The sequence below is a fragment of the Arvicanthis niloticus genome, chromosome 15 (assembly GCF_011762505.2).
Source record: "Arvicanthis niloticus isolate mArvNil1 chromosome 15, mArvNil1.pat.X, whole genome shotgun sequence".
Classification (NCBI taxonomy): Eukaryota; Metazoa; Chordata; class Mammalia; order Rodentia; family Muridae; genus Arvicanthis; species Arvicanthis niloticus.
In genome coordinates this window covers 25,322,518-25,336,030 of record NC_047672.1, presented here as the reverse complement: position 1 = coordinate 25,336,030, position 13,513 = coordinate 25,322,518, and the positions used below count along the sequence as shown (strand labels likewise).

At 43.8% G+C, this 13,513-nt stretch overlaps 1 protein-coding gene across 4 annotated transcripts in view; it reads right to left on the bottom strand.

Moving 5' to 3' along the window:
- The window catches only part of Kiaa1549 (KIAA1549 ortholog), a 131,056-nt gene that overhangs the window by 93,994 nt on the left and 23,549 nt on the right, over positions 1 to 13,513 (bottom strand). The window lies entirely within an intron of this gene.

The following is a 13,513-nucleotide window of genomic DNA, read 5'->3' as shown; positions in this document are numbered from 1 at the left end:
GAAGCTTCCTGGAGTTCAGGGTCAATATTTTATCCAATGACACTTTCCAGGTGGTCTGAGGGCTTCTAGAAGGAACTTGTTTCCGGCTGTGCCACTCTGAGTGGCAGAAACCTCTTGTGGGCTTAGGTGGTGCTGTCCTGCTCTAGCAATGGGGGGCTCCTGGGCAACTTTTCACCCACTGTTGCCACAACTGCCACTGACTGCTGCTGACACTCATTACTTCATTAGGGAGGTTGGGAGGTTGCATTTGTAAGCCTGCATTAATTAAAGATATTCCAATGCTCAAAGATATAATTAAAGAAAGAATGATAATTATTTGGTGTCTGAAGCACTATCATGTTTATGTTTAGAACACCCCTAAGTCTTCTGATTAGAAATTCAATACAAAGTTGCTGGCGTCTTGCTGTTCCTTAGAAATTCTGCAGGCGAATCTCTGGCTCTGATAAAGCTAGGATAAAGCCTTCCCTTTTCTTTTTAGTTCAGAGCTCAGAAAGACATCGAATAAAGAATCAAACATCTTGGAAATTATGACACCTATGAAGGAGAGGAGGAAATAGACTGTTAGAACATTTTCAAAGCAGTATGCTTATTTTAGACACAGATTAATGAAGAGTCAAAGTAACCTCAAAGCACCGTGGCTAAGCACTGTCCTCTTCTCCTGCAGCCCCTTACAGAGAGCTTCTAGAACATAGCAAAAAGAATCCAAATCTTCTTCCTCCCACCCCACACTCACAGACAGAAGGCACACTCCACAGAGAGATGTGTGCATCCAAGTTTACCACAGGCATTGCTCACAACAGCCAAGCTATGGAGCCAGCCTCGATGTTTATCAGCAGATGAGTGGATAAAGAAAATATAGACTACACACAGCCAAGTCTTCCTCTGTTATAAAGCAGAATGAAATTATGCCGTTTGCAAAAAAAAAAAAAAAAAAAAATGGATGGATGGATGGAACAGGATATGATTATGTTAAGCAGAATAACCCAGACCCAAAAAGACTAACACTGCATGTTCTCTCTCCTAGATAGAATCTATATATGATATAGATAAATATATATATATATATATATATGATATATATGACATCAAAACAGAAGGGAAATTATGATGGATAAGAATAGATCTAAAGGGAATGAAGAGATAAGGGAAGAGACAGAGACCACATGTTCTCTCTCATAAGTAGAATCGTGTGTGTGTGTATGTGTGTACACATATGTGTACATGTGCATGTGTGAAGGGACTATTTGTGGGGAGGACGAGAATCAGTGAGAGAAAAGGATGATGTCTTGGGGAGGTAAGAAAGGGTAAATGTGAGCAAAATACAGTATACGTATATAAATTATACATTATTATTATATGTTATTATGTACATCAATTAGAAAGCTTTATAAGTCTAAGAAATAAAGGAAGTAGCATGCAAAATGCCTGTGGAAGCAGAAGAACCTCCCACCCCCAGTCAGAGACTAGTTAATACCTTCCACATAATCATTTAATGACCTGAGAGCCTCTATTAATAGCCAGCCTCTGCACAGGCCCACCTGTCCCCATCGGAGAACTTCAAACTGCAGAGAGCAGAGCTTACCCCCATGACAGGCACCAGCCTGGTATATGTGGAAACGGGGAAGGAAGGAAGGAGATGGGTGTTGGGGTAACTTTTAGAGGTCAGTAAGATGAGAGGGCCTGTCTCTTCCAGAACAGAAACAAGGGTGGTGGGATATATATATTATGAAAAGATTCAATAAATGCAAATTATATACTCATTAAAATTAAATTTTAAAACAAGAAAATACGGCGATGAATGCTGCTTAAAAATGAGCAACTGGTAAATTCTGCCAGGTTTATTTTACCACTTAAAAGGAATGCTAGCCAGGGAGGGGTGCTAGCCAGAAAGTGGTGCTAGCCAGGCAGTGGTGGCACACACCTTTAGTCCTTTAAGGACTTGGGAAGCAGGGGCAGGTGTATGTATCTCTATGACTTCGAGGCCAGCCTGATCTACAGATCAAGTTCCAGGACAGCCGAGGCTACACTGTCTCAAAAAAAAAAAAAAAAACAAAAACAAACTAAACAAGGGGAGGGGAGGGGAGGGGAGGGGAGGGGAGGGGAGGGGAGGGGAGGGGAGGGGAGGGGAGGGGAGGGGAGGGGAGGGGAGGAGAGCTGGGGCTAGCAAGATGACTCGGCTAGTAAAGGCATTTACCACCAAGCCTGTTGGACTGAATTTGATCCCCTGAGTCCTACATGGTAGAAAGAGAGAATTGACTCCCAGTGTTATTCTGCAGCTTCTACACATGTGCTATAATATGTACACATGTGCACACACGCTCACATATGTACACTCATACAAACAGACACACACATACAATAAAATGTAATTAAGTGATGCTGTGTCAGTCCATTTTGAGGCTCACAAGGACAATAACAACCATTCCACCAGGAACCAGTCTCTGATATCGTCACTGTATTAGTGAAGAATCTGAGGATCCAAAAAGACTGTATAAATCTTTAAGACAACAAATGACAGATAAACCAAGGAGCTAAAAACAACCCTATCCACTACTCAAACCCCCTTTCTCTGACCACCATGCTACCTGGAATACCTAATACAGAAGAGTCATGTTATATCAGGAGTTTCCAAGAGAAACTTTGAGATTACAGTTCTTGAACACTATGCACAAGACTTCATAATTACAAGCAAAGATAAATTCTACTTATTGAAAATGCCTCACTGCATCTCAGTACAAGCTCATGGACTTGTGAACCTTTAGCATTTAGAAGAGAAGTTCGGGGCCTAGGGAAAGGGCTCAACGGTCAAGAGCACTTGCTGTTCTTGCAGAGGACCCAGGCTCTTTTCCCAGCACCCACATGGCAACTTTCAACCCTTTGTAGCTCTGGTTCCAGGAGATCTGATGCCCTCCTCCTGTCTCTATGTGCACCAAGAACATGTGTGGTACACATTCTTAGAGACAGGCAAAACTCACACGTACATAAAATAAAAAATGTAGAAGCAAAACAGAGCAATGTAGTAACATCAACACTAATACCACAGAGACAGGACCACACACAGACAGCACTAAAAGAGGCCCTGGGACCTGGGGAACCCACCAGGACCTAGCCTTCTCAGGCACTAGTGTGGTAATTCTTCACTACCTTGTGTGCAGAGACAAGCTAGAAGTTGGACCAGACACAAGAAAACTCAAGTAAGGAACCAAATTGCTTGCTTGCTATCCCCAGCAACCTGTTAATGGCTGCCTGGGGCCTGACACAACAGATGGCCAACCAATATGTGTCCATCCTCCACCACTGAGAAGCCAAGGTGGCCTGCTGGACCGTACAGACTAGACAGGTAACAAAGGACTGCCTTATTTGTGACACCATGGCAATGAAGGACATGGTCCCCGTTTCTAACAGGGTACCGCACATGTACCCTTCACCCACCCTAAGCCCTCGGCAGGACTGCTCAACATCCACATTGCTCAACAGGTTCTGCCACGCTGAGCCGTTTGTCCAGCACCTGCCGTCTCACACACAGCATGGCAGCCTGGTCTCTGTGTTTAGGAAACGCCATCATTGCTCTTCCAAATTATAGAAATCTACAATGAGCATTACTTATTATTATACTTATTTAGACAGTGTGGGAGGGGGCAAGATACACACATTGCAGGAATTGGTTCTCTTCTTCCATCATGTGGAGTATGGAGAAATTCAAGTTGCTAGGCTCAGGAACAAGCATCTTTAGCCACTAAGCCGACTTATTGATCCCTACAGCATGTTTTTGATATTTGCAGATGTTGTAGAGTAAGTATCTCTACATAGCCCTGAGTGTCCTGTAACTCTGTAATCAGGCTGACCTCAAACTCAGGGATCCACCTGCCTCTGCCTCCAGTGTGCTGGGTTAAAAGAGTATGCTACCATCGCCCAGCTTCTAAATAATTTTCAACTGAAAACCAAGAAAGCCAGATAACTGCTGAAGCACAAGGAAGGATGCACAACCCATCCATGGGGAAATGCAAATGAAGACCACAAGACAGGCTCAAAGTCACAGAACGGCCATTTTAGGAAAACTGTGCAATGAGAACACTGGTGAGTGGGTGGGAAAAATGGAATCCTTCATCCAGGATGCCTGGTACACGTGTCCACTGTAGACAGGTCACAACTAGTTACGTACAATCACAACCAGGAATATCACTACCTAAGCAAAAGCCCAAGACATTGAGACCAGGCAGTGCAGCCAGGTGTCACTGGTATAGTCCGGCTGTCTCTGAGTTCAAGGCCAACCTGCTCTACAGAGTGAGTTCCAGGATAGCAAAGGTCATGTGGAGAAGGGATCTTATGAGAGTGGGGGTGGGAAGGAAGGAAGGAAGGAAGGAAGGAAGGAAGGAAGGAAGTATTGCAATTTTTTTGACATTTATAATATTTGGGAAGGGGAGGCAGGCATATGCTACAGCATACCACAGGGGTCAGAAGACAAGAGTCAACATACAATCAATCAACTAATAAGAAATAGCACGGTATGTCCATACAATGAAACATTATCTGATCATAAAAAGGAATGAGACAGCAATCATGCTTTAACACAGACCTTGAACCTTGAAAACATTATGCTAAGTGAAAGCAGGCACAGACACACAGAGATAGACAGAAAGACAGACGGACAGAAAGAGACACACACACACTATATGATTGTACGTATATGAAACATTCACAATAGGCCAACCCACAGACACTAACAGCAGGTCAGTGCCAGTCAGGTGGTATTACACATGGAAATCAATGCTACCTTAATGTATACTTTCAAGTGCTTAAGATGCTAAATTTTATATACATCCCCCCCAAAAAAATTTAAAGTAAGTTGAAGAACTCAAAACACAAATTCCTTGGTAGAAATCAAACCACCTCATCCTCATTTAATTCGGTTAAATTGTTCCCTTCCTAAAGCCCGCTCGCTGCCCCTCCTGCCTGCAGAGTTTCTCAGAGGGGTCCTGCTCTTAGAATCTACAAGGCTTTTGAATCTATAGGTTTGTAGTTTCAGAACTTGTGGGCCAGGAATAAACATTGTAAGTTTCACCTAGGTGTCTCAGTGACATCCAAAGTCTAAGGCAGCCCATGCTTGCCCTTCTAGAACATTCCCAGAGCTTCTGAGAAAGAAGGTACTGATAAGCCATCATTAATGCTAATCTGTGCTGTCTCCCAGGACACCCTGGCAGGGGCTGCCTGACTACCTTAAGGTTCTATGCTGCTTGTGGCTCACTGAGTGGCCTCTTGTTTCAGAGACTAATCAGACTTTCTGATATTCCTTGTATTTCATCCATCAATTTTTACATGTTAGAAGTATGAAATCACTCACATTGTTAGGCCTAAAGACTAAGATTAACTGTTGATGGCCACAACTTTTAAAACAGGTTGCTGGGCTGACAAGTTGGTTCTGTGAATCAACCACAGATTGGTCCCAGGAGTCACATGGTAAAAGGGGAGAACCAGCCTGCCTGAGTGGTCCTCTGATCATGCTGAGGTATATATGAGCCCACGCTAAATAAATAAATAAAATTAGTTTTTAAAAAATCTAGTGTTAAAATCAGGTTACTATGATATTTTTACAAAACATATTAAAATAATCCTCTTTGGAAACATACAGCATCATTAACAACAGTGACCAGTTTTTAAATGAGACTAAAAAAGGCTCTTTCCTCACAGGACGTGGTGATCCATCCACCAGCAAAAACAACAGTAAGCTCGCTCAGCAATGCACATCTTTAAGCTGGGTCTCCCATCTCAGTGTACTGACCACACCCCCTTCTCCTCCTGCCAGGGACTCTCTCCCTCCCCTCTCCTTTTCCCTCCCCTCCATGCTCCACCAGTCTCCCCTGGGTCCCTGGGGACTGTCTCTCATCTGTCCCTCTCCTCCTTAGCTGATTTAATGTATCATAACAATATGAAAGCAAATACTATATTCATTGTTGCACTTACTGAGTGAGGCTTTTTATTCTCTGCTTTTAAACACTGCTTCTGATTTGTTCTTTTAGAAATGCTTTTCTGCCTGTGTGTAAGACTTACTTGATTTCTCCAGAGGAATCAGTGGCCCTTAAGAGAAAAAGACTCTTGATTACTGAGGCTATTTAAATAAGAAACACAGGCATCTTCAGTGAGCATGTGAAACCACTCTCCAGGGAGCACAATTACTCTTTCTTTTGCTTGGCTACAGGGATAGAAAGAGAAGTCTCTCACAGACCAAAGAGTTTCTAAGAAAAAAAAAAAACTCAACTTTTTTTTTTTAAGTTTTTTAGCAATCCTATTCAGTTACATGTAGAGGTCCCCAGTTTTCTGCCTCCTGGACCTCACGTTCTGTCTATAAACTCCACCTCAGGAGCCTCTAGCATTCAACATGACCATGCAGGTGAAGGGCCCAGATGGGAAGCGCCAGAGTGCGCAACATCTTCACTAGGGCTGCCTGAAGGACAAACCTGGGAACAGGTCGACCTGCGCACCCCACTGCTGGCTGGTATAGAAAGAGCACAGCATTTGGATTTTATTTTTCACGTTCATACCAAGATGGAGGTAAAAAAGAAACCCAACCCCTTCCCACACTTTCTCACAGTTCCTATGGCCATTCATGTAGAATCATTATTCACTGGGTTGAATTACTTGTGAAATCTGCAGCCCCGGTACGGACCCATTTCCCCAAGACAAAATATTCAGTAAATGGCCACAGTAAACAAGGAAAGTCAACCCATCAGTGTCTGTGATGATTTATATTTACAGACCGCCTACTATAAGCAAGTTCCACACTGAGAAACCTTTCTGGAATTAATGGCTTAACTTCATCCCCAACAACCCACTTTTTCAAGTGAGGAAACCAAAGCCAGAGGGCGTGTGTGTGTGTGTGTGTGTGTGTGTGTGTGTGTGTGTGTGTGCGCGCGCGCGCGCGCGCGCGCGCCTCCTAAGGCCAATTAAGTTAGCAAAGGGTGGGGGTGGGGCTGGCACGCTCATACCACCATTCCTCAGACCACCCAGGTATCTCCAAACAGATTGGGTCACACACTTCATTAATAAGAAAAATCCTGAACCTGGAGAGACGGCTCAGCAGTTGAGAGCACACGCAGCCGCTGCAGAAGCCCTGGGTTCAGTTCCTAACACATTAGGCAGTTCCCTGTGATTCCAGCTCCAGGGAACCCAAGACCATCTTCTGGCCTTCTCAGGTGCCTGCACACATGTAGCGCACACTAAGTTCATGGAAACACACACACACACACACATATATATATATACTTTTAAAAATAAGAAAATTCCCAAACACATATACATACTTCTTGTAAAGGCTCCAACTGGGCATGGTGGTACAACTGCTTGTGAGGCTGAGGTAGGTGGAGACGGAGTTCAAGGCAGGCCTAAGTAAGTTACAGAGCAAGAGCCTGTCTCAAACAAACAGCTACAGTCCATATCGTGAATCACATTTGTTTGTGCAGAACAGAGATTCAACCTAGGGGTTTTTGGATGTCAGGTAAGTGACTTAATACCAAGCTATATCCATAATGCATACTGTGAGTAGATAAACCATACATTAAAGCAAAATTTAAAATAATGACGCAAAAAGCAATAAATGATCTCATAATTACACTCACTAGCATGTGAAGGTAAAAATCAAACCCATCTGTGGTCCTGATGTTAATTGAAAAGGTCAACTACACTGTCAATCATCCTGTGGAGCCTCAATACTCAGGAACCAACTCCCCACATCTTTAAACTCTCTGATGGGAAGAGCTGTGTAGCCCCAAAAAGTTATGATGAAGTCCTTACCCACAACATTTCAGACTGGGACTTTATCTGGAAACAGACTTAATAGAGATAAGCCAAGATGTGGAGTGGGGGAGGGGTCCGATAGGACTGAGTATCTTCATGAAAAAGAGGGGATGTGTGCATGCACAGAGGAATGGAGACCCAGAGAAAGACAGAAACACGGGGAAGATGACTGGAAGTCACATAGGGAGAAGACAGACATGTGGCTGGAGGGGTGTAGCCAAGGAATGCCAAGAATTGCCAGCAAAAGTCAGAAACTGGGGAAACCAAAGAGAGATTCTCCCCTAAAGACCTGAGAGGAAGCACAGCCAAACCAAACCAGGGTTTCAACTCCAGTCCTCTGAAACCATAAGGCAACAGAGTCTGTTGTTTCAAGCCACCCTGTCCCTGCACATTATTCCAGGGTGCAAAGCCATACAGCCAGCAAAGAGCTGGCCCTGTCAGTGAGAGTGCAGCCGTGCGAGCTGTTAATGTAATCTCCAATCTACATTTCCACATCTCAACAATTACTTAGATCAATTACACACTATGGGAAACTTTGTTTTTACAAAGCTTCTAATTACTTAAAAACTAATTACTTGATAAGCTCTTGTCACCTCTGCCCATCCCAAGTCACAGAAAGACAAGTCGGCTACCAACTCACGGCCAAGTCCTTCGTGTCACAGCACTCCTGTTTGTCGTCAAGACAATTGTCCATCGATTTAGGACATAATATACCCTATCAGGGTCAAAACACAGAGCAGATATCAGTAAAATTTAATTTTGATATACAAAATGGATTTTTTTTTAAATAAAGAAACAGAAAGGGGGGCTGGGAGATGGTCCAGCATGAGAAATAAAAAGGACTGGAGTATGGATGTCCAGGAACACATAAGTGCTAGGTGGGCATGGCCGCCATCTGTAATTCCAGCCTAGGAGGCACAGCATCCCCAGAGCAAGACTGGCCATTTTGGCAAATTCTGGGTTTGAGAGAATCTGACTTTCTTAAGAACGGTCAAAAATGATTCTGACACCAAGTTCTGGCATCTACAAGCACTCAAACACTCAAACACACACACACACACACACACACACACACACACACACGTCTAAGAAGAAAAACAAGTGCAAAAACTTCCAATGTCTTCCTCCCTCGCCCTGCCCCACTGTGCACCAAAAGCCTTCTCTACCAGCTCTCTTCTCACACCGGGAGGGAAAGGAGTCTGCTGAAAGCTGCAGGACTTTGCTAACAACTTAACCAATACCCTGGGAGCCAGCCAAATCTGAGTTTAGAAACATCAGGGCATCCAGGTTCACCAAGTCTGAACTTATTTACTGAGTACCTACTAGGTCACAAGACAGATGGGTTTCACAGACACATAGTAGGAGAGGCATGGGGAACTTGCAAATACATGGACTTACAATGAAATGTGCTTGTAAGAGCAATGGCATTTCCAAAAAAATCTGAAATGCAGTGGGGAGGATCTCGGGCCAGCTGCTGAAGGATCCGGGGCCACCCTGCTCGCCTCTACAGCCGGGCCTCCAGAGCCCAGCAGGAACATCACAAGCAGCAGCAGCTGGGAGACAGGTGTGGGGACTAGAAAGGGCACACCTGACTTCTGGCATCCAAGTCCAAATGATCTTAAAATTCTCTTAGAAGTTCCACGGTACACATTAGAATATGAGAAAGAGGGCTGGAGAGATGGCTCAACAGTTAAGAGCACTGACTGCTCTTCCAGAGGTCCTGAGTTCAATTCCCAGCAACCACATGGTGGCTCACAACCACTTGTAATAGACTCTGATGCCCTCTTCTGCTGTGTCTGAAGACAGCTACAGTGTACTCATATAAATAAATAAATCTTTAAAAAAGAAAGAAAGAAAGAAAGAAAGAAAGAAAGAAAGAAAGAAAGAAAGAATATGAGAAAGCAGGCTTTACGTACCAACATGAAACAGTCTCCCTAGGTCAGAACAGAGAGCAGGGTGGGGTGTTTGTGTAAAACAGATAAACTGATGATTCTATTTGCATTAATTGGGTCTGGAAGACTTCAAAAATGGGAATGGAGCTGATGGGTGATAGGGTGTTGTGTAGCAATTTCCTCCACCTTTGAAAGAAGCTCCTTAAGACACAAGAGGGTAAAGGAAGGTGAAATATAGTCCATCCTACTCAGAAGCAAGATCAGCTCAGGGAGTAAACAACTCAAAGGCTTCAGGGAGTCCCTGAAACTGACCATAATTCTAGAACCTCCTTCCTCACACATATATCAGGCTGCTAAAAGACACTCTCAGACCAACCAAGCCACCTGACAGACTCAGACCAGCTGATCTGCATGGAAAAGACATTCCTTTGAAAGTTATACAGTGATCTGTAAATGTCACCCATGCTAGGGTGGGATTCTGGGCTTTGGTGGTGTACCTGTCTTTGAGTTATTCTTGCTCCAGTAAGTAATCCCTTACCAAAATTTCCTTAAGTAACACCAATAAAAACCACTGGTTCACCAAAATGGATTTTGGTGGAATCTTTACATTGGTCTGTCATCGGGTCTCAATCTGGAGTAAGTAGACTTTGCTCAAATCTTCCCAGTCCAGCATATTTAATCACACTGTGAACCCTGTGTTGTTTACTAGAAAAATATATTTCTAGTTGCAGTGTGGCTCACTCTTAGCACACACCTTTAATCCTTCTGGCTGGAATACAGACACCCCCCTTAATAGACACCTTTAATCACAAACAACAAAGGTAAAGTTAGCTTGTAGAAAGAAGCACCCACTATGAAAGTGATGTCTAACTGAGAGGCAGACAGTGATACTCAGACATAGATTTGACAGGATAGGATATATCCAACTCTCAAGAGAGAGGAAAGGAAGCTACCTGAGGGAACAGTAGACAGAGAGAAAAAGAGAGGGGGGAAGGAGGGAAGGAGGGAGGGAGAGAGGGAGAGATTGATTTAATGGGATAGTCATATAAAGACAAGTTGCAAAGAGACTAGACACAGGTAAAGACAGAATGAGCCAGAGAACAAGAAGGAGGCATAAGATTAGAACAGGTTTTTAAGAGTTAGTTTGAGGCCAAGTAGAACAATTCAGGAGAGGCCAAGAGACAGAAGGGAGTTTGAACCAGAACAGCTGAGTTGAACCAGCCAACCAGAGATCTGAAAGAACTAAAAAAGGGTGAGTTTGCCGAGCGGTGGTGGCGCACGCCTTTAATCCCAGCACTTGGGAGGCAGAGGCAGGCGGATTTCTGAGTTTGAGGCCAACCTGGTCTACAGAGTGAGTTCCAGGACAACCAGGGCTACACAGAGAAACTCTGTCTCGAAAAAAACTAAAAAAACAAAACAAAAACAAAAAACAAAACAAAAAAAGGTGAGTTTATTCAGCTGTAAATCTCAGAGGCTAAAAACAATCTAGATTAGACTATACAGAGGCTAGAGGTTTCCAGGACTAGGTCTAGGTTACCAGACAGAGGCAGTAAGCCTCAGAGACAACAATTACCACAGGCAAATAAAAGTTAGTTACTATTACATCTCCCTAGCAACAGTGTCACACAACTGGTGGGAGGGATGCTTCTCTATTTATAAACTTGTGCCTTATCAACTCTAAAACATAAAAGGAGGACAGAGATGATTTGAATATGCTTGGCCCAAGGGAAGTGGCACTATTAAGAGGTGTGGCCTTGCTGGAGGAAGTTCATCACTGTGAGGGTGGGCTTTGAGGCCTGATGCTCAAGCTCCACCCAGTGTGAAAGAATCTCTTCTGTTGCCTTCGGATCAAGATTTAAACTCTCAGCTCCTTCTCCAGCACCATGTCTGCCTGGATGCTGCCATGTTTCCTGCCATGATGATAAGGGACTGAATCTCTGAAACTGTAATGGAGCAGGTTAAAATTCTATGGTGGTCAGTAGTGGTATAGTGCCTGTGAATAGTCACTGCACTCCAGGCTGGGTGACACAGCAAGACCCCGTCTCTTAAGGAAGGTGGGGGTGGGGGGGAAGCCCACAATGATATAGGCTGGGCCTAGTGGCACACCCACCTTTAATCCCAGCACTTGGGAAGCAGAGGCAGGTAGATCTCTTAAGTTTGAGGCTAGCCTGGTCTACAAAGCAAGTTCCAGGACAGCCAGGGCTACACAGAGAAAACTTGTCTCAAGTAACAAAAATAAAACGCGCACGCGCACACACACACACACACACGCACACGCACACGCACACGCACACACAAAAGCAATTATCTTTAAAGGACTGCCTTTACAATCAAAGACCTACAGAGGTCAAAGTGGGGGTAGCTCAGGAAGAAACACGGAAAAAGGGATTAAGTTCAAAGGTGACATGCTAATGTAATTACACAAAGTAGGCTCTGCAGGCCAAATATTCATTTAATCACTTTGCTTTTAATCACTGGCAACTGACAATATTTTAACAAGGCCACAGGCCAACCAAACCACTTTTCATGCTTAAGCCTGAAAGATAAGTTCGATTTGTAAGTCCCAAACTCTACAGAGGCTGAGGCGGGAGGATTGCCACAAGCCCAAGCTACACAGTGAGGCCGTGTCTCAAAAATTCAAAAGTTCAAGAGAGAGAATAATGACACATGCTAGCCTCAAGATTACAAACTCTTGACGTCACCTCCCACCGGCCTGTATGTCTCAGAATGAAGCACTCGGGAGCACTGAAGACTTCCTACAATGTGCCAGACACACAGAACCCCACAGTCAGGTCTCACTTGCACCAGGCCCCAGCAGGGCACCAGGACAGTTTGAGCAAAGCAGTAACCACCTCTGACTTCAAAACTGTGCAAAGCACCCCTTCACAATGCGCCACACATTCTCAGAAAGACAGATGTGACTGTTTAACTCCAAGATCTGCACAAGAGCAAGCTGTATCAACAAGAGACACAAACCAGTCCTAGTGGTAGCTCCGGTGTTAAACTTTGTGTATGATGTCACTGCACGGGCTAATCAAGCATGGCAGCCGTTGGAGACCAAGATACTGGACAATGGCAGGAAAGAGACTCCGTGGGATTTCTGAGGGGCAGGTAATATTTTGTTCTTGATGTTGACGTTATTACAGAGCTCTTATCAGTCTGTGGAAATTCACTGAGCTGTATTCTGCTTTTTATGCATGCACATTTATATTATAACTTAATTTTAAATGTTTGAAATCATTTGGGGAGCTGGAGAGATAGTTCAGTGGTTACGAGCACCCACTGCTCTTACAGATGGTGTTGAAGTTCCCAACATCTACATACAGGCAACTCACAACTACTGCCCTCTTCTGTCTTCCATGGGTACCTTTACTCATGTGCACACACACAAATATACACACACATACATACATATAAATAAAAAAAATCTTCTAGTTAGTTTTGTATATTTCTGTTTTAAAGAATTGTTTTTATTTTTAATTGTGTGTGTATGTGTGTGTTTGTGTGTGTTTGTGTGTGTTCACATAAGTGTGCATTTGTGCACATAAGCTGCAGTGCCTATAAGAGGCCAGAAGAAAGTATCAGATCCTATGAAGCCACTATGTGGTGCTGGGAACCAAACTCAAGTCTTCTACAAGAACAACAAGTGCTCTTAACTCTAGTGTGTTTGTTCTGATACGGAACTGGGGACTGAACCTAGAGCCCACTGCATGCTAACTAGGCAACCTTCCTACTGATGAATTACACCCCCAGCCCTAAGCATCAGGAATTATTTAACATACATATATATAATTTCAAAAACTAAATTTCTATCAAATCTCTAACTCCTT